The sequence below is a fragment of the Setaria italica genome, chromosome III (assembly GCF_000263155.2).
Source record: "Setaria italica strain Yugu1 chromosome III, Setaria_italica_v2.0, whole genome shotgun sequence".
Taxonomy (NCBI): Eukaryota; Viridiplantae; Streptophyta; class Magnoliopsida; order Poales; family Poaceae; genus Setaria; species Setaria italica.
Genome location: NC_028452.1, coordinates 29,350,581 through 29,375,319, shown reverse-complemented (window position 1 = coordinate 29,375,319; position 24,739 = coordinate 29,350,581). Strand labels below are relative to the sequence as shown.

The following is a 24,739-nucleotide window of genomic DNA, read 5'->3' as shown; positions in this document are numbered from 1 at the left end:
CACCACCTACCGCCTCTACCCCCACCGCCCCCCACGCCCCTGCCCCACCGCCACACCCCATCGCCCCTGCCCTCCCGCCTTCCCACCACCCGCCCACCATCGCCCACCACTACCTTACCTCGCCCCGCCCGCCGTCACCCATCGCCGCCTCACCTCGCCCCGCCGCTACTCCTCACTGCCGATGAGGGGTGAGCAGAGGGGGGAATGGAGGGGAGATAGAGGAGGTGCCGGCAGCATAACAAAGGAAGGGGGCCGGTGCTGCTGAGAGAGAGAGAGAGAGCGGTGTTGAGAGGGAGATAGGAGAGGAAGGAAAGAAAGAAGAGGAGCGGTACGTGCTGAGAGGGGGAAAGGAGAGGAAGATAGGGATGGGAGCGGGGGTACCAAGGGATGGATAAGGTGCACAGATGGGTCCTTTAGTACCGGGTGGGAGCTTCACCAGGTACTAAAGGTCACCCATTAGTATCGGGTGGAGCCTCCACCTGGTAATAATGTGCCTGAGGGACTTTATGACCGGGTGGAGGCTCTACCCAGTACTAATGGGTGACCTTTATTACCAGTTGGAGCCCCCAACCGGTACTAAAGGGGGTCACGGGGAACTATATGTTAGGCCCGGTACTAATGCTCACATTAGTACCGGGTACAATTGCAAGCGGCACTAAGGTGTTGGATGAAAGGCCCTTTCCCTAGTAGTGTCTATTCCATCCTCAATTTTGATCTTCTCATAGGCTACCCATTGGAAAGACTTCTACAAGAAGAATCATCCCAAGGGAGCCTCAAGGAAGAGCTTGGGAAAATGGCTCCCACCACTCCTATGTCTTGCCTAGATATTTCGGGGGCAAAGACTCATCCCAAGAATAACCCATTTGAGGAGGTGACATTTGTTCTCTCAAGAAAAGGCTGCACGACATTGTGGAGATCCCCTACGGTCGAGGAATACGACGAAGGGGCGGCAGAGGAAACAAGGCGCTTAGACCTCGATAGCTCTGAAGAATCACGCTATGCAGCACTCGTACAGTCAGCAAGATACCTTGAAGGACTACGCCGTTACCATGATTGCAACATCAAAGAACATTCTTTCAACATTGGTGACATGGTCCTCAAGCGCATTCAAGACACAACGGGGCTACACAAAATCAACTCACCATGGGAAGGGCCTTACATCATGTCCAAAGTCACAGGACCAGGATCGTACAGGCTACAACAACTCTCCAGTGAAGAAATTGCAAACTCCTAGAACATTGAGCACCTATGTCATTACTACCCATAGTCAGTAGACTAAGCAGCGCTATTCTTTCATTTTTGATTAATAAATTTCCTATCGGCAACTACCGACTACTCTTCATTGCCTACAACTAGCGGCTTGCAAAGGCAGGTCAGCTGCAACTTGAGCTACTCAACTCTACGAGCCTCTGCGCTCTGACTTCGACTTGTTTTCAACAAGTCTAGCGGCTCGCAAAGGCGGGTCAGCTGCAACTTGAGCTACTCAGCTCTATGAGCCTCTGCGCTCTAACTTCAACTTGTTTTCAACAAGTCTAGTGGCTCACAAAAGCAGGTCCGCTGCAACTTGAGCTACTTAGCTCTACGAGCCCCTACGCTCTAACTTTGACTTGTTTTCAACAAGTCTAGCGGCTCGCAAAGGTGGATCAGCTGCAACTTGAGCTATTCAGCTCCATGAGCCCTAGTGCTCTATTTTTGACTTGTCAACACAAGTCTATATGAGTTCTCTACAATTCATACAGTGGCCTACCGCCGCAATTTGAGCTATTTCCTGGCTAACAATTTTCCACGAACTACTCAGATCCATAAGCATCAGTCTTTCACAATAGACAAATAAAGAGTACACAAAACTACTCATCTCATTTCTTACATGCAACTTTCATATTAATGAAATTTTGCAGGATCATAATAGATAACTCTACTTTCAGAAGTCAGAGTGTTCAGAGTACAACACAAGTGCACAACAATGACTACAAGCAACTGCCTACTGGCAGTTACAACAGAAGTCCCAGGATTTTATTATATCACAAGGATACACTTGAGCTTGGTGACTACTCGCATTCCGTGAGGAAGAACCGCCAAGAGGCGGGAAGTGCACGCAAGAAAGCTGCGCTCTAGGCAATTGTGCCCTTCTCCTCCCCTCGGTGGTGGCATAGATGGAGATTAGGGCTCCATGCACTTTAGTTCCGCTACCCTCCATCAACACCCTCTCCCTCTTACAAGTACTCAGAACTGGACTTCAAGTACACATCGTGTACTTGAGTCTCATCCCAAGACGTTACAGAGAGAGTGAGCAATCGGCACCACGCCTCCATCCTCGATCGGACAACTGGATAAAGACCGTGAAGCTCATCATCCTTCACCCGCGAGCTCCAGCATGGTTACTACCCCAAAGTAGGGGAAAAGACCGAGCACATGGCAAATCCTCATACGAAGATTCTTCTAGAATCGCAGTTATCTCTCCTAGCGAGGAGATTTGTGGAGGGAATGTGGAACCTCACTATGAGGAATCTTCTAGCACTGGGGCGCTCATTGGAAATTTGCTACTATCAAAGAGAAGCAACTTAAGGCCAACCATAGCTATACTCGGATCCATGTCTCAGCAACGGTAGCTGGGGGTACTATTTATAGTCGGAAGGCCAGGCAAAATAAGTGCATCTGTGACTCCACAATAACTCGACTTGTCCTACTCAAGGACAAAACCCACGTGAAAGTCTGCCTGAGCAGAATCAAAATTTGCATGTGAACCATTCAGAACACAAACTGCGAAGTCCTTCACAATATACTCGTGTGTCCTTGCAACTTTACGACAATAATGCAACGATCACTACGATCACATGCGCGCTCTTGACAACCATCTGCAACAATTGGGACCTTCATAGAAGACTAATCACCAACTCAATCAGGGTCCACATGTAAGGCTACACACAAGACTACCCATTGGAGATCTGCAAGCAAGTACTCATTGAATGTACAATGATCAACACCGCAAGAGAAACAGCAGATACTTGTTCAGACGCATCAAGTCTATTAGCAAAATTACAAGTCAATACAGCAACCTGAGACTACTCTAAATTGATAAAACCCGCTACACGCTTGGCGACCGGCTCTAGATTCTCCAAATACTGCATGTATGCTTCATCGCTACAATCTCCGGCGATACCATCTGCAACCAGTGCCAAATTCGCCTTTGGATAAAAAGACTTTACGATCGCCAACACTTGCTTGCACATGGATTTCAACATATTGGTGATATGGGCCGTTGCATTCTGGAATCTTGCGATTAAGGGGTGGGACTCTACTCCTTCCTCGGGAGGCTCGATCACATCAACTTAGACCTGTGCTGCGTCAGATAATTCTTTAAGATCTTCCTCTTTCTTCTGCAAAGAAACCACATGACTTCTGGTAGAAAGCATATCCTCGGCCAACATAACAACGAAGTTTCGCTGCCGACCCTTCTCTTTTTCACAGTTTTCCCTCGCCTCCACCAACTGAGCCCTGAGCTACTCAACCTCGTCGACGGCACGACTATGAGCATTCCTCTAGTCCAGCACTTTACTGCTAAGTTTGGCTTCTTACCCTTTAGCTCTATAAAGAACAAAGGGAATGCAGTCAAATAGGCCGATAGAATACAAAATTATGATCAATAGATACGAGTACAAGTACTCACCCTCTAGTTTCTACTGCAAAGACTTGTTGCGTGTTGCCAGACAGCTCCTCTCCACATCAAAATCATGCGTTTTCAATTTGAAAGGACTCAACAGCATCTTGATATTTCTTCAAAAAATCAGCAGTGCGGCGGCGCTCCTCAGTAATGTCTTTCTCCAACTGCACCACACAACGCATAGCCTCAAACTGTTATTGGATAAATTGGATATTCTTGCAGGATTTTTCATATAAATCCTGCACAATCACATAATTAATAATCTTCACAAGTACAGATGGCACCAGACTATGAAATTAAGCACTCAAATGCAATACTAAGAACTCACTTGAGTATAAACCATCATCTATTGATGTAAGTTCACAAAGTTTGATATCGGTGGCAGCTCTTCCAGGGGCCTTTCAAAAATCTCAACTTTCTGTGACAACCCTAGAGCCTCGGCCGCCACACTAGCCCTCACACTCTGTGTAAGGATTAGCTGCTATGAAAAAGAAGCTCCAGCCTTTCAAACATCCTTATCCACTACATGATCAGCAGTTGGCACAACTTCCTCCCAGATGCTGTGACACCCTATGAAACTACGACAGCCCCCTCTTCAATGCTTACCACTATCATAGTCGATGCAATCTCGGCTGCGGGGGAAGGATTGTCATTAACAATCTTGGGGGCTGGTAGCGCTGGATCCTCAAGTCAACAAATTACATCCTGTAGTATGGCGGCTGCAAGAGTCACCGCACCTGTGTCACCTGTCGACGCTAGCTCTTCACTTGTCAAATCGACTGGGGAGGAACTCATCGATGTTTCTTCGTCATGAGGACTGGCTGTACACTCGGAGCTGGCTCACTAGTCGGTACGGGTGGCAACTCCTCGGTGTTTTCGCCAAGACCTGAAAGAACCAACTCAGAGACAACTTACGCACGACTACTACCAGTAGTCGCATACTCACCACTAACAGGGACTTCAGGCAAGGTGGCCATAGAAACTGCTTCGGGCATTCTCACAGTTCCACTTATGGTAGTTTTTGATGGGTCGCCCACTCCACCAATCGAAACTTCAAGCTCAATGGCTTCAGCAGACGTCTCCAAAGAAACCACGCTACCAGCCATATCTTTAGCTATCGCGACTACATCATCAGAAGTAGTCTCGGCAGCTCCGTACGCCGCGTCCGCGGCCTCCTCAATGTCCTCAACCACATCATCAACAATCTGCAAACACAAGACAAGTCAATTAGACTACTCAAGGAAGCTATATAGGTACTCATACTTCAATGAATAGCTCTTCAACAAAAGTAAATACCGGCGGCAGAGCTTTGAACATCTCCAAATGCTTGCTGACCGATCGCTTATGCACCACGGTCCGCCTCTTTTTTCAGCATTAGAGCCTGGACCTCTTCATCACCAGCATCTCCCGCTGGACGCTTCGAGGTGTTGGTTCCAAATTGTTAACCTTTAAGAACTCAAGACTACACAAAAGCATGATCAGACAACTCAGAGTCAGACGACGCTATATCTGAATCGCCATGCAGCGCAGAGTCCTCATCATCCTCCTCCTCCTCTGAGGGACCATCAGGCAAGCGCATGTAGTACACAGATCTCGTGTTTTTTTGCAACATTAGCATCAGGAGGAGGAGGAGGAGAAAAGTATAAAAGGACATCCTCCTACATAAGAAATTACTAGTTGGCAAACACGATGACTACTAATTATGGGTACTCAAAAGGAAAGCAAGTTACCTCTCTGGGTTTATACCAGCTGTCAAACTCTTGAACGGACACATCAACTTCGGGCACTCCTTGGAAATTCTTGAAAAATTTGCCCAACAAGTCTTCAACCACTTCATTAGATATATCTTCGACAGACATCCGCGAAGGATCATCAAAACCTGAGTACTCATAGCCCCATGTTTGGCATAGCTGCAATGGTTGTACTCTTCTTTTCAAAAAGCTGGTGGCCACATTAACCCCAATCAGTCCTGCCTTCTTCAACTCTCCAATCCTCTGCAGCAACTCGGCCACCTGATGACTATCCTCAATGCTAGGCTCTTCGAGCCACTTGCTCGAGTACTTCGGCCGGTACTCGGTGATCACTAGCATTGGAGGATCTTGGTTCTCAATGTAAAACAACTTTTCCTTCCAGGCTCCATGGGACGTCAGAGTCTCATACTCCAAATACAGATCAGAGTCCCTCAGCTAAAACCCCGCGCCTCCGAGTACTTCCATCCTATCTTGACTAGGCTAGGGCTTGCAGCGGAAAAGCTTGCGAAACAAATGAAAATGGGGCTATATCCCCAAATATGCTTCACAGAGATGCACAAAGATTGCGATACCCAATATCCCATTGGGGTTCAGATGAACAAGCTGAAGGTCATAAAAGTTGAGGATACCTCTGAAGAACTCTGATGTAGGAACAATCAGTCCTCTCTCCACAAAATGAGCCCAAATCACTATCTCTTTTGGATGGGTCTCAATAGTCCAGGCATTGGCATAGGCGCACCTCCAATTCATGATAGCCTCCTCCTACAGCAGTTTTCAATCCACCAACTCTTGAATGGCCTCTTTCCTCATGGTGGACATCTTCCAAGCAGATGACTGATTCAGCGGAGCGGTCTAATCGGTAGGCCCACATTTGGGCAGGGAAGCTACGGCTCCTTCCCTTTCTTGGAATCCTTCATCGGTTCTTCCGCGGATTTCCCCTTAGACTTCTTGATTTTCTTCCCCCATCTTCTTCACACGCATCACCTCAGAACACGTAAGGAAGGAGGAGAAAGCTACTATGACACTTGAGGTCACTACCTTTGGCTGATGGCGGCAGCGGCGCAAGCGGCGGCGCTAGGGTTTTTTCAAGATGAAGAATAACAGATGCAAAGGGCTAAAAGCATAAACCACAGGGGCTACAGGCCTTATCTTTTATAATAGTGCAATGGATCTAAAATGGCCCCATGATTCTAGGAATGCAGCCGGTAATCTCGCAACGGTTTGATACTCTCAAGATTTATCGCGATATTGAAGTCCAACGGTCACATTGATCATGATTGACCCCTTCATCGCCTAGATGAAGTCGATCAAGTACTCGGGGGCTGCGTACACCTCGCCCGTTGGACACAATTTTCTTTTTTCTTTAGGAATTAAGGAAAGACGAAGCAAATCCAGTTTTGACCCTCAACCTGATTCTTCAATTCAACCTAAGGCTCAGGGACTACTCCATATGGTGTGCGATTTTTATCGCACTTCCATATAAAGACTTGAAGACAAACTACTCAAAACTGATGATAGAATGAGGCAGGAGTACCTTCCAGCCGCATGACAGCATTAGAGTACTCGAAGACTAGCCACGACAAAAGTACTCAACGAGCACCAAAGACTAGTCGAGCAACGTCTGTTGAGTACTCAGAGCTCTTTCATTTGACTACAAAGTACTCGGGCGTTTGTCGACCATACATCCTTGGGCCCACCAGAAGGTCTGTACAGACCCACTCAAGGGGACATACTTAAGACATTTCAGGACATGAAGACTACGTTACAGCGCAACGTAGACTACATGGAACTCCTAAAGGACTGGTCGGAATACAAGGAAACTACTCTGCCAAGTTAGAGTAGGACTCTGTAGTCTTGTCCGACTAGTACTCTTGTACCGAAGGCTACCCTATAACCCTGCTCCCCCGATATATAAAGGCGAGCAAGGCCCCCTCAAGACAAGTTCAATCGAATACAAGCATACAACACATAGGACATAGGGTATTACGTGGCCTGAACCTGTCTAAATCATGTTCCCGCATCACCATCGACTCTTTGATTTCGGCGATGCCCACTAACCAAAACTCTATCTCAGGTACTCCCTTGATAGGTTGCTAGGTTAAAACACCAACAGGACCGACAATGGAGGGAGCTGTGGGACTAACATTGGCGGGACCAGCGTTGATGTCGAAGTCCAGCCACCTCCTCTTCTTGGCCATATCCGAGTCAACCTCCTCCTCTTGCTCCTCCCTTTTCATCTTGGCAGCCTACTTCTTAGCCCTCTCCTCCTCTCTTCTCTTCTTGGTAGCCCGCATCTTGGCCCTCTCCTCTGCCACAGCCTCCGCCAACGCCGCTTCCGACACCCGCGCCGCAGCTGCCTATGCCTGCTTTCTCTTCTTGGCCTTTCATTCTGCCGCCACCACTTCCGGATCCTCCTCGTCCGAGTTCTCCTCAACATAGGTCTCTATCAGTGTTAAAACTCAGCAACCTACCTAGGGGAGTACCCAAGGTAGAGTTTTGGTTGGTGGGTGTCGCCAAAATCAAGAACTCGATGGTGTACGTAGGCAAACGATTTAGACACGTTCAGGCTACTAGATCATGTAATACCCTACGTCTTGTGTGTTGTTCACTTGTATTCAATTGAACTTGTTTGGAGGGGGTCCCTACCCGTCCTTATATATTAGAGGAGCAGGGTTATAGGTCGGTTGTTTTATAAGAGTACTAGTTGGATTCGACTAGAGAGCGCTACTCTAACTGCTATGAGTAGTCTTCGAGTCCTTGACTAGTTCCTGTCCTCCATGTAGACTACGCTATCCTGCACCGTAGTCTCCATGTCTGACCCGTCTCAGTGTACAGCCCTGTATACAGATCTATCCAAACCTTCTGGTGGGCCCATAGGTGTATGTACGACAAGCTCCCGAGTACATTTTAGTCAAATGCAACAGTCCCGAGTACCTTTATAGGCTTCATCTAACTAGTTGTTGGTGCTATTCTGAGTACCCTATCAAACTTGATTCTTCAAGTAACTCGAGTACTGCCATGCGGCTAGAATGTGCTCAAGCCTCATTTGACGCTATCTTGAATATCTGTCCTTGAATGGATATGTGGAAGTGCAATGAGAATCGCACTCCATATGGAGTAGCCCTTGAGCCTTAGGTTGAATCGAAGAATCAGGATCAATCTGCATTTGCATTGTTATCATCTTAAACTCTGGAGAAAAAACTTTTTAGCCGACGGGCACATGGCACACAGCCCCTGAGCCGTTACCCGACTAGTTCCAAGATGTATAAGGGTCAACCACCAGTCATCATGATCAGTGCCAATAGTAACCTTATCTCTAGCGGTAACTTTTAAAACTAACGGCCAGATGCAAAATTAACAGCTAGAGGTGAAAACACGGGGCCATTACCTCCGTTTACTCTTTCGCCGTACACCAGTAGTCTTTTGATGCCGAGGGAGATTGCAAGGTGAAGGCTGTGTAGCAGTGCTTCGTATTCGGCATCATTGTTAGATGCTTCCCATAAGATTTGCAGTACGTATTTGAGCTGGTCTCCCTTGGGAAAGATGAGTAATACGCCTGCACCGGCCCCTTCAAGTTTGAGGGACCCGTCGAAGTACATTACCCAGTGTTCTGGCCGTTCGACTGGTGTTGGTACTTGATTTTAAGTCCATTCAGCTACGAAGTCGACCAAAGCTTGGGATTTGATAGCTGTCCTTGGCTTGAAGTCCAAGGTGAGAGCTCTGAGTTCAACTGCCCATTTAGAGATTCTACCCATGGCATCTCTGTTGTGAAGAATTTCACCGAGCGAGAAGTCAGAGATGACTGTGATGTTGTACTCCTGGAAATAATGGCGCAGTTTCCGGGAGGTGAGCAGAATTGCGTATAAGAGCTTTTGTATAGGTGAATACCGAGTTTTGGAGTCCGAGAGTACTTCGCTGATGAAGTAGACAGGTCGTTGGACCTTGTAAGCGTGGCCCGGTTCAGACCGTTCGACTACTATTGCTGTGCTGATGACATGAGTAGTAGCTGATATGTATAGGAGCAGCGATCATGATAGCGGCGAAGACCCTCGAAGTACCTTGCAGATTGGATGAGTGCTGCACAGCGGGCTTCTTCTAGGCTGTCTAGGTCTAGACGCCTTGTTTCCTCTACCGCTTCTTCATCGTATTGGTCGACTATTGGAGATTTCCACATCACGTCGGCGGGAAGGATGGCTTCTAATCTGTAGACAAAGAAATAGGGTGACTGCCCCATAGTCTTGCACGGCTGGGTACGTAGCCCCCAGAGAATGTTGGGTAGTTCCTTGAGCCACTTGCCTCCTTTGGTGTCGCCAATATCATGCAATCTTTTCTTTAAGGCTTCTAGTAGCATCCCGTTGGCGCGCTCAACCTGGCCATTAGCCCGTGGGTGAGCAACAGAGACGTACCGAATGTCGATGCCACTATTTTCACAGTACTACCAGAACTCATGGTTGTTGAAATTGGAACCTAGTTCTATCATTATTTGATTAGGGAATCCGTAGCGGTGAAAGATCTTGTCGAGGAAGTCGAGTACTCTATCTGCCTTGGGGCAGGTTACTGGCTTGACCTTAATCCACTTGGTGAACTTGTCGATGGCTACTAGTACTCGGTTGAATCCTTCGGGCGCTGTAGGAAGTGGACCAATCATGTCGAGCCCCCAGTATGCGAAGGACCATGTTGGCGGTATGGTGATAAGCTTGTAAGCAAGGACATGCTGCTACTTGGCGAAGAATTGACAACCCTAGCACCGATGGACTAGTTCTTCAGCGTCCGCTAGGACAGTGGGCCAATAGAACGCTGCTCTGAAAGCCTTGCCCATGATTCTGTGTGAGGATGCGTGGTTGTCACAGATGCCCTTGTGTATCTCCTCCAATATGTCCTTGCCGTCTTGTCGTGTGACGCACTTCATGAGTACTCCTGAAGATACACCTCTTCTGTAGAGATTGTCCCCGACTAGAACGTAATTCTTACTTCGTTGTAGGATCTGCTCTACCTGTGTCTTGTCCGAGGGTAGTTTTTGCTCCCTTATGTAGTCGATGAACAAGGTTCTCCAATCCACGTCAATCATCATTACCTCCCGATCTGATGCCTCAAGACCATGATCGGTGGTTGTAGAGGGTGCCGGCTCTGCTATGGATGGCTTGCGTAGTTCATGGACAAAGACTCCTGCTGGGACTTGGGCATGAGGAGAGCCAAGTTTGGACAAGACATCCGCGGTGACATTGTTGTCGCGGACTACATTGTGAAACTCTAGGCCAAAAATTTGTTTTCGAGCTTACATACTTCCATACAGTATGTGTCCATGTTCCCCTTGTTGCGATCCCACTCATCGTTCACTTGATTGATCACTACAAGTGAGTCGCCATAGACCAACAATCTTTTGATTCCAACCAATACCGCCAGGAGCAGCCCATGCGGTAGCGCTTCATATTCAGCTTTGTCATTGGATACCTCCCAAAAGATTTGCAAAACGTATCTGAGTTGCTAACCTTTGGGAGATATCAAAAGTACCCCTGCGCCGACACCCTCGAGCTTGAGAGACCCATCGAAGTACATGACCCAATGATCTAGGCACTCTGGCGGTGTTGGTAATTGATTTTCCCGCCACTCTGCCATGAAATCGACTAGAGCCTGGGACTTGATCGTGGTTCTTGACTTGAAATCCAGGGACAATGCTTCAAGTTCCACTGCCCACTTTTGAACTCCTTCCTGTGGTGTCCCGATTGTGGAGAATCTCACCTAGGGGAAGTCAGTAACGATGGAGATCTTGTTTTCCTGGAAGTAGTATTGCAGCTTCCGCGAGGTGAGTAGTATGGCATATATTAGTTTCTGGACCGATGGGTATCTGGTCTTGGAATCTGAGAGTACTTCACTAATGAAATAGGTGGACCTCTGTACTTTGTATATATGGCCGGATTCTAATCTTGTGACTAGTATTGCCATACTTACGACGTTAGTAGTTGCAAAGGTGTACAGCAACAAGTCTTCATTGGGGATAGGCACCGTGAGGACGGGTAGCTTTGACAGGACATCCTTCAAGTGCTGTAGGGCTTGGTCTGCCTCCTCGGTCCACTGGAACTTGTCTTGCCGCTTGAGTAGTTTGAAGAAGGGAAGGCCCCATTCTCCAAGTCTTGATATGAATCTGTTGAAGGTTGCCATACACCCAGTCATCTTCTAAACGTCTTTGACACCAGACGAAGCTTGCATATCGATGATGGTGGATATCTTCTCAGGATTTGCTTCAATGCCTCTATGGCTAATGTAGAACCCAAGTAGTTTCCCAGATGGTACACCAAAGACGCACTTTGTTGGGTTGAGCTTCCACCGAAATTTCCGCAAACTAGCAAAGGTCTTCTCCAAGTCAGCGATGAGGTCGTCTAGATTTCTTGTTTTGACTACCACGTCGTCCACGTACACCTCAACATTGTGGTGTAGCTATTTCTGAAACCACATCTGGATTGCACGTTGATAGGTGGCGCCTGCATTCTTCAACCCAAAGGACATCATTGTATAGCAAAAAGCTCCATAAGCGGTGATAAATGCGGTCTTGGCCTGGTCTTCTTCCTTGAGAGCTATCTAGTGGTACCCCGAGTAGCAATCTAGAAAATAGAGTAGTGCGCATCCAGCAGTGGAGTCGATGACTTGATCGTTCCTTGGGAGCCCGAAGGGGTCCTTTCGACAATGCTTGTTGAGATCCGTATAATCAATGCACATCCTCCACTCGTTGTTCTTCTTCTTTCAAACCAGGATGGGATTAGCGAGCCACTCAGGATGGTAGACTTCTTTTATGAAACCCACCATGAGTAATTTTTCCAACTCTTTCTTGATGGCTTCCCTTCTGTCCTGGGGGAATCATCATAGTCGTAGTCTCTTTGGAGTAGCTTTTGGATCGACATTTAGTGAGTGCTCGATCAGCTCCTTAGGCATACCTGGCATGTCTGCTGGTTTCCATGCAAAGATGTCTCAGTTGGCCCAAAGGAAGCTGACGAGCGTGCTTTCCTATTTAGGATCCAACCCTGAACAAATCAGGGCTGTCTTGGAGGTGTCACCGGTCTTGAGGATAATGGCTTTGATGTCCATGTCGCTTGCCGGCTTGACCTTGGTATCCACCGACTTGTTCTTTGGAATTTCGAGTTCGGCCGGGGAGAGCTTCTTTGAGGCAACGAAAACTTGCTGCATTAAATTGGGCACTTGAGAAGTCACGGCTAACTCGACAGCTTCTGTGTCGCACATGTAGGGATACGAGGTAGGCTACACTAGTGCAAATCAAAATTTTCTACCGCGTAAACAAGAAACCTGCCGTATAAGGATCACGGGATTACCACTCGACGTAATGATGTGGAAGATGTAGATTCGCCCTCATGCTGTGGCTCGTCGTCGGCTCGTCGTGGCTCGTCGGCAGCTCGTCGTGGCTCGTCGGCGGCTCGTCCTAGCTCGTCGGTGGCTCGTCCAAGTGCTGCAGGCGCAACACCTCCAAGGTATCCACACGTGCAGGGAGGAAGCGTCACAAGCCTTAGGTCCGCGAGTTGCAACAGGCAAGGGCGTGGGAGGAGCAGCAGATGTGTTTCACCAAAAAGGTGTAAACCCTAGGACGCCCCCACCCCTCTATTTATAGAGGTTCCTAACGGGCCTCTAGGTCCGAGGCCCATTAGTACTTCTAAACCTAATCCAACCCAGATCACATCCGAATTGGGCTTCCAGCCCCTTAAGTGTGTGATCCTATGGGTTCGGATATGTATAGACATGGCCCGAGTACTCCTGCTCGGCCCAATAGTCGGTAGCGGCCTCTAGCAAGACGTGCCAACTCCTATACGCACACGAAGATCATATCAGACGAACCATCACAACATTATATACATGTTATTCCCTTTGCCTCATGATATTTGGTCTATCTTCAAGCCAACCGCTCTTTCTCGATCCTATGATTCGGAATCCCTTGGTTGGTTAACTCTTAACCGTACGTAGCATGGCCATGCATTTTCGGATCCGATCACTCGAGGGGCCCAAAGATATCACTCTCAATCAGAGAGGGGCAAATCCCATCTTGATTGACCATGTCTCATAGCATGCTTCTTGATAAACACGAAAGCTACCTTTATAACTACCCTGTTACGGCGTAGCGTTTGATAGCCCCTAAGTAAGTCGATCCACATCTTGAGTACATGCGACAATCTCAGGTCTAAAGACAAAGCGTATATGTTGTGTAAAGAGAGAACTACTTCTCGTGTTGGGTCAGCCCTAGGACATGTCTCTACATGTGCCCACATTATTAGTTCAACATCTCCATGTCCATGACTCGTGAAACATAGTCATCAACTAATACATGTGCTAGTCTAATATTCATGTGTGTCCTCACATGAACTCCGACTAGGGACAACTTTAGAATAACCATACAAGTAAATAGTTTCACATACAATTCACATAATAGCAAATCAATTCAAGTAGCCTTTAATGGATATTCAAGGAACACAATATAAATCATGGATACAAATGGAATATCATCATCTCTATGATTGCCTCGAGGGCATACCTCCAACAGGGGGCACTATGGTCGCGGTCAGGGCCACACCTGCGCGTGGCGCGGTCACGGTCGGGGCAGTCGAGAGCGTGCCTGCGCGCGTCGTGGTCGCAATCGGAAGTGCTGCTGTCACGGTCGGAGCAGTTGGGAGTGCGGTGGAGAGTGGCAACCCACCCGCAGACGGAGTGGGTTACACAGTCGGCCCGTTTAACAGGATGGCGGGGTCGTCGTCAGTGAATTCCTGCAAAACAACTGGTGAGGGCCGCGGCTGCTCAACGTCTGACGACGGAGCGACTGAGGTGGAAGCAGGAACATCGGAGGGGCTGGAAAAAAGAAGTCGAGCTGCGATGGGTGAGTAGGGTGGGAGGAGAAGGGAAAGAGGGACTCGTCAAAGACAACATGGTGAGAGATGATGACTCAACGGGCGGACATGTCAAGGCAACGGTACCCCTTGTGAGATGAGGGATAACCGAGGAAGACACAGGATGCGGAGCGAGGAGCAAGCTTGTGGCGTGTCGTGACTGAGAGGTTGGTGTAGCAAAGACAACCGAAGGCATGTAAGTGAGAGTACCTGGGAGGCTAGGAGTAGAGAAGGCGGTAGGGGATGTCATTCTAAATGGCAGAGTAGGGGTGCCGGTTCAGAAGATAGGTGGCGATGGCGAGCGCCTCGGCCTAGTATGTGGCGGCCATGGAGGCGTGAATGAGCAAGGTGCGAGTCACGTTATTGAGGGTGCGGAGGACATGCTCAGCTTTCCCATTTTGGGGAGAAGTATAGGGACACGAGAGGCGCAGGTGGATACCCCGAGAAGTTAAGAAAGATGTGAGAGTCTTATTGACAAACTCGGTCCCGTTGTCAGCCTGGATGCTGTGAACGGGAAGACTAAACTGTGTCTGAGCATAGGCGCAGAAGTCGGTGATGTGTGAAGCGACTTCAGACTTGTGAACTAGAGGAAACGTCCAACAAAAATGCGAGAAGTCGTCCAAAATGACTAGGTAGTAGTGATAACCAGAAACGCTAGCTACGGGATAACTCCAAACATCACAGTGAACTAACTCAAAAGGAGTAGAGCTGCGAGAGCTAGAATATGAGAAAGGTAACTGTACATGTTTCCCTAATTGACATGAGTGACATAGAGTGTGACTATCTTTATTACAAGCAATAGATGAAGTTTGTCTAAGTGTAGCGATGGCGGTAGGACCAGGATGACCAAGATGAAGATGCCACAAACTGGAGGAGATGGTGAGGCCGGCATAGGGCGCTGCAAAGCTGGATGCTGGAGGCATGGTGTAAAGATCGTCGGCGCTATTGAAGCGAAGAATCACACGTCTAGTCGGAAAATCCTTGACAGAAAAACCAACGGCGTCAAACTCTATGGTGCAGTTATTGTCCTTAGTAAACTGACAAACATAAATCAGATTACGAATTAAAGAAGGGATAACAAGGACATTGTTAAGGCAAAACTGGGAGGTCGGGGTGGTTAGGGTGGAGTTGCCACGGCACGTGATGGGAAGGGTGTGACCGTTATCGACAGTAATGGAGGAGTGAGAGGGAGGGAGGCGGCAAAGAAGATTACCATCCAAGGATGACATGTCATCGGATGCGCCCGAGTCAACAACCCAGCTGCCGTGCTGCAGCGCCGTCTGGTTCAAGGCGGCTACCAGGCCCGCTTGGTCCTAGGTTGGCACCTGAGGGGGTTCCTGAACGGGTGCGTAGGCGGCATGGGCCTGTGGAGGGGGGCTGAGGAGGCTAGGGGCGCCGGCACACCAGCCCCCACCGTCCCGACCGCAAGCCTACTAGAAACCAGGGGCGTCGTAGGAGCCAGCCCCCGGACTAAAGCAGAACCACGGGCTGGTAGGTCGTGGGGGTCCGCTGCCATGGAGGTCGCCCCAGCCAGGATGAGTTGGAGGTATGCCCTAGAGGCAATCATAGAGATGATGATATTCCATTTGTATCCATGATTTGTATATTGTGTTCATTGAATATCCATTAAAGGCTACTTGAATTGATTTGCAATTATATGAATTGTATGTGAAACTCTTTACTTGTATGGTTATTCTAAAGTTGTCCCTAGTCGGAGTTCATGTAAGGACACACATGAATATTAGATTAGCACATGTATTAGTTGATGACTATGTTTCACAAGTCATGGACATGGAGATGTTGAACTAATAATGTGGACACATGTGGAGACATGTGTTAGGACTGACCCAACACGAGAAGTAGTTCTCTCTTTAAACAACATATACGCTTTGTCCTTAGACCTGAGATTGTCGCATGTATTCTAGATGTGGATCGACCTACTTAGGGGCTATCAAACGCTACGCCGTAACAGGGTAGTTATAAAGGTAGCTTTCGGGTTTGTCAAGAAGCATGCTATGAGACATGGTCAATCAAGATGGGATTTGCCTCTCTCTGATTGAGAGTGATATCTCTGGGCCCCTCGAGTGATCGGATCCGAAAATGCATGGCCATGCTACGTACGGTTCAGAGTTAACCTACAAAGGGATTCCGAATCACAGGATCGAGAAAGAGCGGTCGGCTTGAAGCTAGACCAAATATCGTGAGGCAAAGGGAATAGCATGTATATTATGTTGTGATGGTTCATCTAATATGATCTTCGTGTGCGTATAGGAGTTGGCACGTCTTGCTAGAGGCCGCTACCGACTATTGGGCCGAGTAGGAGTACTCGGGCCATGTCTATACGTATCCGAACCCATAGGGTCACACACTTAAAGGGCTGGAAGCCCAATTCGGATCTGATCCGAGTTGGATTAGGTTTAGAAGTACTAATGGGCCTCGGATCCAGAGGCCCGTCAGGAACCTCTATAAATAGAGGGGTGGGGGTGCCCTAGGGTTTACACTTTTTTGGCGAAACACACCTGCCGCGCCTCCCACGCCCTCACCTATTGCAACTATCGGATCTAGCAGTCCGGCTTGCGACGCTTCCTCCCTGCACGTGTGGATACCTTGGAGGTGTTGCGCCTGCAGCACTTGGACGAGCCGCCGACGAGCCACGACGAGCCGACGACGAGCCGCGGCACGGGAGGCGATCTTGCTGCACGTGGACGAGCTGCTGAGTAGCTGCTGGACGTTGACGTGATCGACTACGTACGACTACGTTGATCGACTACGTACGACTACGTGATCGTCTTCACTGCATCGACGCATATCTACATCTTCCGCACCAGTAGTGCGTCGAGTGGTAATCCCGTGATCCTTATACGGCAGTTCTTCCTGGTTTTACGCGGTAGAAATTTTGATTTGCGCTAGTGTAGCCTACCTCGTATCTCAACAGGATGCGCCTGGAAGCCACCGCCGCCCTTCTTCTGCTGCCACTTCTTGCCGCCGCCGCTACTACTACTACCGCCGCAGCCAGCCTGGACAGAACTAGACAGCAGGCAACACCAGCTCGCACAGCCGGAGGATGGATACGACGAAGAGTTCTCGGCGAGGAGGGTTGTAGAGTTGGAGATCTTCTCCTCGTTGGTGAAGCGAAGTTCCTTCAGGACGAGCATGTCCCACGCCTAGGCTAAGGATGGGAAGCCGGTGATAGAGTTGGCGATGTCGTTGGTGGTGTTGGAGAAGCGCGGGTTGAGGCAACGGAGGAGGTTCAGGACAAGCTGGGAGTCCTGAATGGGATGGCCGACGTCGCGGAGGGCGTCAGCAAGGGTCTTCATGCAGCTGCAGTACTTGGTGATGAAGGAGTCGTCCTGTGTCATGGAGTGGAATCGTGGCTGAGAAAGATCGCCCGGGACTACTTGTTGGCGCGAAAGAGGCCCTCGATGGCGAGCCAAAGATCCTGGGCGGTCTGATCATCGTCGGTCATGGCGAGGTCGAGGATGGAGTCATCGACGGAGCTGAAGAACTAGGAGCGGACCCAGCAATCCGCTTGATCCTAGTCGGGGTCCTGGGGATGGGGCGCCACCGTGCCATCGATGTGCGACTTGAGGCCGAACTTGCCGCACATAAACTTGAAGAAGGACGCCCATCTAGAGTAGGTGTTGGACTTCATCGTCAGCGTCATGGGGACGTGAGACTTGATAGAGATGGTGGCGTAGGGGTGGACGGCGGAAGTGGCGCCGAGTACACGATGAAGCCACCGCCACCGTTGCCGGGCGCGTCGCCGGTAGGAGGAGCTTGGGGCACATCACTAGAGGAGCCGCCTATGCTAGATGGCGGCACAGATGCACCGCCGTTGGCAGCAGGGGGTGGTCCAAGAGGCAGCACAGGATTAGCAGCAGGAGTGGTGGTGTTGCCGAACACAGAGGAGTCGGCGGAGGACATGGCGCACGACCGGGGGAGGGGGGAGCTGGTCGGGGAGGTGCAGCGGAGGGGGCGAGGCGGCGGCGGAGCATGGGGGTACCACCTAGGGTTGCACGGATCAGGGGGAAGGCACGGCGAGAGGAGGTCCACGATCTAATCTCGTGATACCATGTAGAGAAGTAGATGAGAAAACACTACAGACCCTAATGAGGGGGGCTGACCTCTATATATATGGTCAATATGGTTTGGAGTACAAGGAATACATCAAGTGTACAAGGAAAGGATAAATACATCCTAAAATACACATATACTTCCTAATAGTTTTCAACAAGAAACTTCATAAATCTATGACAAGAACAAATGTGTCATAAAATTTTCATCATAACTCAACACATTTCTTGTAGTGATTTCACGAACTTTCACTGCAAGGTTTTGCACCTAAAGCAACGCCTCGAATCGTTGCAACACTTTTGGTGGCGTTGGGAGGTGTTGCAAGTACCTCTGATGCAGTAGGGTATTGTATCACATTTGTATGGTATTGTCATAAATGTAGCATATTGCAACGTAGTGTGGCGTTGCAATGGGTTGCAGAAGCAACGAACATGGGTGTTGCATTAGTGGTATTTGCAACGATGGGCGACGTTGCTATAGTGGTTATTGCAACAATGTAGTGTAGTTGCAAGCAAGCAATATTACAATGCTAGAGGTTTAACAATATCCTATATTGCCACAGTATATGGTCGTTGCGAAAATACCTACGATGTTACAATATGCTTAGGACATATCATAGCGAATATGCAGGCATCACTGTATGCTTAAAACCCATCGCAACGCAATATGTCATCACTATATGGCTAAAGGTTAGCACAGCGCAATTTGGATCGTTACTATATGATTAAAGAATATCGCATGCTAAAGGTTAGCACAACGCAATTTGGATCGTTGCTATATGATTAAAGAATATCGCAACAAAGGGCCTGTTCGCTTCAGATTATAAGCCGGCTGAAAAGCTGAAACGGCTGATTTGTTGTGAGAGAAAAATACTATTTGGTAGCTAATAAGCTGAAGCGAACAGGCCGAAAATGTGCATCATCGCTACACGCTTAAAGGGTAGCGCAACACCGTTAGAGTCGTCACTATTTTCCTAGAGGATATCGCTACACGCTTAAAGGGTAGCGCAACACCGTTAGAGTCGTCACTATTTTCCTAGAGGATATCGCAGCATGAGCTGTCGCTATTTTCTTAAAGGATATCACAGTACAATAAGAGTCGTCGCAACACAAATTCCATCTATTACAATACATTAGTAATTAGAAAAAGGTGTTCATTACACACTTTTATGGTGCTTGCATACAAATAAACACTCTCTAAAAAACACAATTTTGTCAACATCCAAAACCTAGAGAAAACCTCGAGCATCTTCTGCCTCCCATTTTGTCTATACCCAAGGTTGTCCATCATTTACATCTGGTTGCAACCAGCAAAAGAGGGCAGCTATGAGATATATGATCACCTGCAAAATACAATAAAATAAAAGGGTCAGACATAATGTAGCCACCCTACTGCTATTTGTTTAGTATGACTTAACTAGACACACCTTCCATACTATTGTGATGCTCAGCAAGGATCAAGGTAACAGGCTTTAAAAAATCAGCAAGGAATCTCATATTTTCTTTTTGAGCATTTTTATCTGAAATTATTACTGAAATTATTAGTTCTGTTTGCTAAGGACCAGAACAAGCTCAGATGCATGGAACCAACATATAACTGCCAGAATTGAAAAGCATGTTGTATATCTGTGCTCAACTGTTGAGCTTAGGTTACAATGGAAAGTATGACTAATTTGCTCTTGGAGAACACAAAGCAGGATGAGCAGCAATAGTAAGTAAACCCATTTAGTAAAAGATAGATCACTGGGGAAAAGACTTCTGCTGTAACAACTCTCAGCAATTTGGTAAAAAAAAAACTGTGTTGCAACCTAATAAATGTATATGCCATATCAGAGTCCACTATGTACTGCTCTGCCTTGCTACAAAAAATGAGTTGGGTATTAGAGGAATGGGCACTGAGCACTTATCAGTTCTGTTAAGAACATTCATGCAATGCAGTAACTTACTTTAGGAAATTGCACTGTTTTGAAATAAAGCGTTGAGAAGTAGATGATATACTCCATAGCAGCATATCCAATACTCCTAATGGGAGTTAAAAACAGGTCTAGTATCATTGGCAACAACCAGGAAATCATGTAATTCAGATAGAAATCATGACAAGACTTACTAAGCGCATCTCTCATGCTTGGTGAGTCAAAGTAAAACAGTACACCAATCCTAATGGAAGCAGAAGAATATGGAGATAGCAGAGTCAACAATGAGTTCTATCATTGTATCCATGCATTGCAAAATGACGAAAGACATACATTTGGTCAACGAGTCTGCTTGCAGTTCAATTTCATGTACAAAACATTCGCGAGCAATAACCCAGCCATATCTGGAGTTCTACTCCACCGAAAACTGCAATTAAGTACAATCCAGAAAGTTTACAAAATCCTCTACGAGTTTCTAAACTATTGCAGCAATCAATTCAGCACTCAAGGCAGCGTAAACTAAAGAGATCTAATGCTGTGCAGAAATTCGTCAGAAAAACTGGGTCTTAATGTAGCAACCAAAACTCCCAGCATGCAGCAGCTATGAACATGATTTTTGCGTCAAAAGAAAGCATCTTGAGTCTACTACAACAATATAATTTTTATAGGATTTTTGTGCTCCAATAAACAGGCCTAAGTAACCACGAAACCACATCAGCCTGAACTAAAAACTCCTGAAACACATCAATTCGAGTTGTGACCCTAATACTCCATGCCTAACCCTTCCCTACCACGAGCGGACACACCAAGCAGCCCTAAATCGAGTGGTACAGAGGGAAATTAAGACTCACCTAGGGCTTACCCATTAGAATCCCCAAGGGAGGTTGGGGAAAACACCGATCTCGCACAGGAACTTGATCCTCTTTTCCTCCTCAGTCCGTTTCGCTGCTTCTTTTCGATTATTGGAGCTGTATTGGAGGGGATCTAGAGGGGGAAGGGAGCAGTAGAGAGGAGGAGGTGTGCTGGGGAAGAGATGTCGTGAGGAAGGAGAAGGGACGCCGTCGGAGCAGGGGGACGGGGAGCCGAGAGGGAGATGGACCCCTAAATTTTCGGGATGTGACTTTATACGATGAGGAAGCGATCCAAACCATCCGATCAGGGATGGATGGACTGGAAAGTTTGGGCCGTACGTGAGTGTTTAGAAAACAGCGGCATGTTTGGTTTACGTTGCTTATGCATAGCAAATAAAGTTGCTTATTTGTAGTTGTTTATGCATAAGTCAAAGATATTTGGTTTGAGTTGCTAAACTGCATTGAATGAAGTTGTTTTTAACATGTTTGCCCCAAATAATTGAGAGAGAGAAAGGGGAAGTCACCCAGCCATAAATGAGGGTAGGGGGTAAAGAGTGCCTTTTAGCTCCATAAGCAACTCTTATGTTGCTTATGGGCTAAAAATAAGCAGCTCCATAAGCAACCCAAGGGTGTTTGGTTGCATAAGCAAATAAATTGCTTATTTTTAGTTGCTTATCATAAGCAACTCAAACCAAACACCCATGTACTTATATAGAGGTTGTCTTGAAAAAGTTTCAATAAATTTGGAACTTTTACTATTTTTAATTGTTGGAACTTGTTTACTATTTTTAATTGTTAAATGAATTTTTGTGTGTTTATTCAAAGTAAATAAAATTTGAACTATATATATCCCAAACAATATTTAAAAAATTCCACAAAAATATACTCTAAGGACATATGTTCCTATATCTCATATCCTGAAAATACATGAAAAATTCAAATGTTTGTTCGGGAGAATTCAAACTTCAATTTACAACCTTATTATAAAATAATGATAATAATACATAGAACTTCTTCGAATTTTCTGTAAATTGGCATAGAATCATTTTATCGATGTATAAGTTTGAAATAAAAGTTTCACAAGATTTTACGAAAATTGAAGTATTCATTGCTCACAAATGGATACATTTCAAACTTTGAGATTTGAATACCTTATAAAATTTTTTGAACTCGTATGCAGCTAAAATTTTGACACAACCTTATGTTCACCAAAACAATAGAAAATATGAACTTACATTAACATTTGTTATGCAATAACATGTTTTTATATTCTCTACTTAGATGGAGGAAAACAAGCCTTATAAAAAGATCCAAGAAATAGTAATTTACATACAAACAAATACCATTAAGCGAAAGAGCATCATTTTACAAACATTCAGAAAAAATAATCAAATTTGAAGTTTTTATGAGGAAAAAAATAGCAAATACAAGTTTTTATTCTAGATTAAAAAGAGAAACGAATCATCCGTGTGTTCTTCAGCCAATCCAGCTAGATGGATGTGGCACGACAGGATTGGCCCAACCGGTTGCATGGGATCCGTGGTGACCCCGCTCATCCAATTGGCTCGTTGCCACATGGTGAAGGGTGTCGTGTTTGATGTAGGCATTTATTATAAAAGGATCCGAATTCCATACTCTACCACAACTGACTACTTATCGCAGTGGTAAGGCATGGGAAGCTGGAGGTTGAGGTTCTGTGTTCATGTCCTCTATGCAGCGAACTCAGAGGTACCAATATCACCTGAAAAGATGTGCCACAAGCAGGACCGAGCAACTATGCTCAACAAGACTTAACCAACAGGTGGTAACTGCTCCACCAACTTCTAGACGTGCAAGGCTTTTTGGCGAAGGTGTTTGTTTTTGCTAAAAGCGACTAGTGTAGGTCCTTACTTTCAATATTTTAGCCACAAGTTCTTGTTGGGATACGAGGTAGGCTACACTAGCGCAAATCAAAATTTCTACCGCGTAAAACCAGGAAGAACTGCCGTATAAGGATCACGGGATTACCACTCGACGCACTACTGGTGCGGAAGATGTAGATATGCGTCGATGCAGTGAAGACGATCACGTAGTCGTACGTAGTCAATCAACGTAGTCGTACGTAGTCGATCACGTCAACGTCCAGCAGCTCCTCAACAGCTCGTCCATGTGCAGCAAGATCGCCCCCGGTGCCGCGGCTCGTCGTCGGCTCGTCGTGGCTCGTCGGCGGCTCGTCCAAGTGCTGCAGGCGCAACACCTCCAAGGTATCCACACGTGCAGGGAGGAAGCGTCGCAAGCCGGACTGCTAGATCCGCGAGTTGCAACAGGCGAGGGCGTGGGAGGCGCGGCAGGTGTGTTTCGCCAAAAGGTGTAAACCCTAGGGCGCCCCCACCCCTCTATTTATAGAGGTTCCTGATGGGCCTCTGGATCCGAGGCCCATTAGTACTTCTAAACCTAATCCAACTCGGATCAGATCCGAATTGGGCTTCCAGCCCCTTAAGTGTGTGACCCTATGGGTTCGGATACGTATAGACATGGCCCGAGTACTCCTAATCGGCCCAATAGTCGGCAGCGGCCTCTAGCAAGACGTGCCAACTCCTATACGCACACGAAGATCATATCAGACGAACCATCACAACATAATATACATGCTATTCCCTTTGCCTCACGATATTTGGTCTAGCTTCAAGCCGACCGCTCTTTCTCGATCCTGTGATCCGGAATCCCTTTGTAGGTCAACTCTTAACCGTACGTAGCATGGCCATGCATTTTCGGATCCGATCACTCGAGGGGCCCAGAGATATCACTCTCAATCAGAGAGGGGCAAATCCCATCTTGAATGACCATGTCTCATAGCATGCTTCTTGACAAACCCGAAAGCTACCTTTATAACTACCCTGTTACGGCGTAGCGTTTGATAGCCCCTAAGTAGGTCGATCCACATCTAGAATACATGCGACAATCTCAGGTCTAAGGACAAAGCGTATATGTTGTTTAAAGAGAGAACTACTTCTCGTGTTGGGTCAGTCCTAGCACATGTCTCCACATATGTCCACATTATTAGTTCAACATCTCCATGTCCATGACTTGTGAAACATAGTCATCAACTAATACATGTGCTAGTCTAATATTCATGTGTGTCCTCACATGAACTCCGACTAGGGACAACTTTAGAATAACCATACAAGTAAAGAGTTTCACATACAATTTATATAATTGCAAATCAATTCAAGTAGCATTCAATGTATATTCAATGAACACAATATACAAATCATGGATACATATGGAATATCATCATCTCTATGATTGCCTCTAGGGCATACCTCCAACAGTTCTAAGTTCATTTACCCATCTAAGTTAGCAACTATACTAAACAAGCATAGTTTCCAAGCAATTTGTGACAAGCATCAATATTAAGATCATCATCCAGTTCCATTCTTACTCAGTGTAGCATAGCGATCAGGCAGTCCCAAACTATGAGAGGCAGACAAATCGATTCGAATTTATTAACCATGCATGACAAACCTAATCCCACGACATCCATGTACCACGCCGGATTCACTTCATTTGTCAGCCGTCCCCATCAATTCCCGAACCTGTGTCGGGCCCACTTCCCTTGGTACAAGGCTCCA

At 47.0% G+C, this 24,739-nt stretch overlaps 1 long non-coding RNA gene across 1 annotated transcript; it reads right to left on the bottom strand.

Moving 5' to 3' along the window:
* Window positions 1-19,418: 19,418 nt before the first annotated feature.
* On the bottom strand, window positions 19,419-21,370 carry LOC101777820. Its single transcript, XR_001163563.2, has 2 exons — window positions 21,129-21,370; window positions 19,419-19,707 (listed from the first exon to the last, which is right to left on the bottom strand). It is a non-coding gene; the product is annotated as an uncharacterized LOC101777820 (long non-coding RNA).
* Window positions 21,371-24,739: the final 3,369 nt, after the last annotated feature.